General features: G+C 49.9%; 1 non-coding gene across 1 annotated transcript; it reads right to left on the bottom strand.

Moving 5' to 3' along the window:
- Positions 1 to 334: 334 nt before the first annotated feature.
- LOC136143163 (small Cajal body-specific RNA 20) lies at positions 335 to 479 on the bottom strand. The gene has a single exon (XR_010657860.1). It is a non-coding gene; the product is annotated as a small Cajal body-specific RNA 20 (non-coding RNA).
- Between the last annotated feature and the right edge of the window lie 1618 nt (positions 480 to 2097).

Here is a 2097-nt window from a genome sequence, read left to right as displayed (position 1 = left end):
GGAAAACGGTGAGCTTCCTCCCAACTGAGGTGGCCTCAGAAGCCCTTCTACAACAGCCTCCGTGCCTGGACCCCGTTCCAGGTGACATCCGCTGGGAACAAGCAGTTGTGTCTAGGAGGGCAGGAGGTTGAGAGGCCCCCTCACTGGCGGGTGTCTGTACAGTAGGTGATTACTTGTTGGGGGTGCATACGTCCTTGCCTGGGGACAACCTAGGCCAGGATCAGCCCATGAGAGCCTGGCAGTGTCTTGGGAAAGAAAGCCAGAGGCCCCGTGCCCAGTGCTGCCACATAAGGCCCAGCCTGGTGTAGACCAAGTAGGGGCTCCCAGCAACTACAAACGTCTGAGGTAGGAAAACAAGGCTGCCCAGCTCATGGCAGCCCCGTCAGGGATTCCCCCAGGGCTGATCTGCGCTTCCAGCCCAAGGGCTGAGGAGAAGAGGTCCCCTCCCCCCCCAAACACAGCCCCATGGGAGAGAGGCCCTCTCCTGTTGGGGTTTCTAAGTGTTTGGTAAAGTAGTGGAGAGAGTGGCAGCCCTAAATCCTCATTTTCTGGAATTCTTTGATATGCCAGCCTGAAAGCGTGGCTAACATAGTAGGTTTTGCATTATAGTGGAGGTGGGAGGGCGAGTTGCAACCTTTGAAATATGTCTAAAGAACAAAACAAACTAAAACAACAATTTCAAACAAAGTTTCACCGACCTGAGAAAGGTGGAAAAGAGTTATACAGAGTGGAACGTACGCCGTGAGGATTCCTCACACCTTCAAAGTTTTGAGACAACCAAATGCATTCATGAATAGTCTCTTGAGGAATTTCTGACACCTGAGGCTTTTCTTCCTTTTCGTGGTACTGTTAGGAAGAGATGGGCTGTGTGGAATTTGTTGGTAGTGGAGGATGACTCTTAGCTCAGGCAGGATTCTTACCTGTGGTAAGGTGAAATACTTATGCTCTTCCAGTGATGAGTAGTTTGTGAGTCAAAGGATCAGGAGTGATTATTTGAGACTATAGAAAAGCCTAAGTTAAATCAAAGGAGTATTTGTGGGGGGAAAGAAGAAGAAAAGAAAGAAAGAGAGAAAAAGAAGAATCGGGATGGGTTCACTAGCTTTGCTGCAGAGAGCGTGTGTGAGGGCAGTAATGAACACGGGCTGCAGAGCTGGTGGTGGGGTCTGGAAAGCAGTGCTGGCGGCCTAAGGCCACGGGCTGGGCTCACAGTCAGATCTGGCCAGGGCTTGGGAGGCTCAAACCTCTGCTTTCTCAAGCAGGCAAAGCAAGCTCAGAGGAAAGGAAAAACTGAAGTTTTGGTGGCTTACTTCTCCTGGGTTTATGTAGTGGTCTCTTAATGGTGTTATGAAGGCAAAAGGAGGAACAAGAAACACATGAAGAAGACGGGAGAATGTTTTCATCTATTTCCAAACTGTACAGCATGAGTGTCCCAAAGAAACATTTAATGGACACGCTCCCTTGGTTTGCAAGGACAGTAGGAGTTGTTTTATGAAACCAGTATTGGAAATATGGAAGTAGTGTCAGCCTGAACCTCACATAGCCAGCGTTGCACATTGCTTATATTTATGCAGATTTGACCATTGGTACACTCGAACCCCCCAAAGTGAGCTCTATTACACTGGCTTTTCTCGACTACACATTCATGCAGCAGAAGGACCCAAATACTAAGATGGGAGAGGGAAAATGGGGCGACAGAGAGAGGAGGCCCTTGGTCTCATGTAAAATTTGCCGCGTGGAAACATCCAGAAATCTAAATATGGCATAATTCCATTAACTGAGATGCTGAGGGAGCAGTACAGCCCCCAGGACAGGTTTTACTCTCAGTTGTTAATAGTTGGCAGATGTTTAGGGGGGAGCCGTTTTGTGACCCCTCACTCACGTGGTTGTCGGCTGTCTTCCTAAAATGCAAGTTGCGCCCTCTTGACTTAAGCCTAAGGGACAGGATGGGGATCTCCTGGTTGATTAGCAGCTCCTAGAGGGCGCAACCTTGCTGGGCACCTGAGGCTCTGGTCCAAGGCCCTGCAACTGTAGCCAGAGCGGAGTGAGCTGACCTGGTCCTGAGCCCAGGAAGGTTTGGAGGGTGGGGCAGGTTGGAGA

This window comes from Phocoena phocoena, chromosome X (genome assembly GCF_963924675.1).
Source record: "Phocoena phocoena chromosome X, mPhoPho1.1, whole genome shotgun sequence".
In the NCBI taxonomy this organism is placed as follows: Eukaryota; Metazoa; Chordata; class Mammalia; order Artiodactyla; family Phocoenidae; genus Phocoena; species Phocoena phocoena.
The sequence above is the reverse complement of the archived record's forward strand: the minus strand, read 5'-3'. Positions and strand labels throughout refer to the sequence as shown.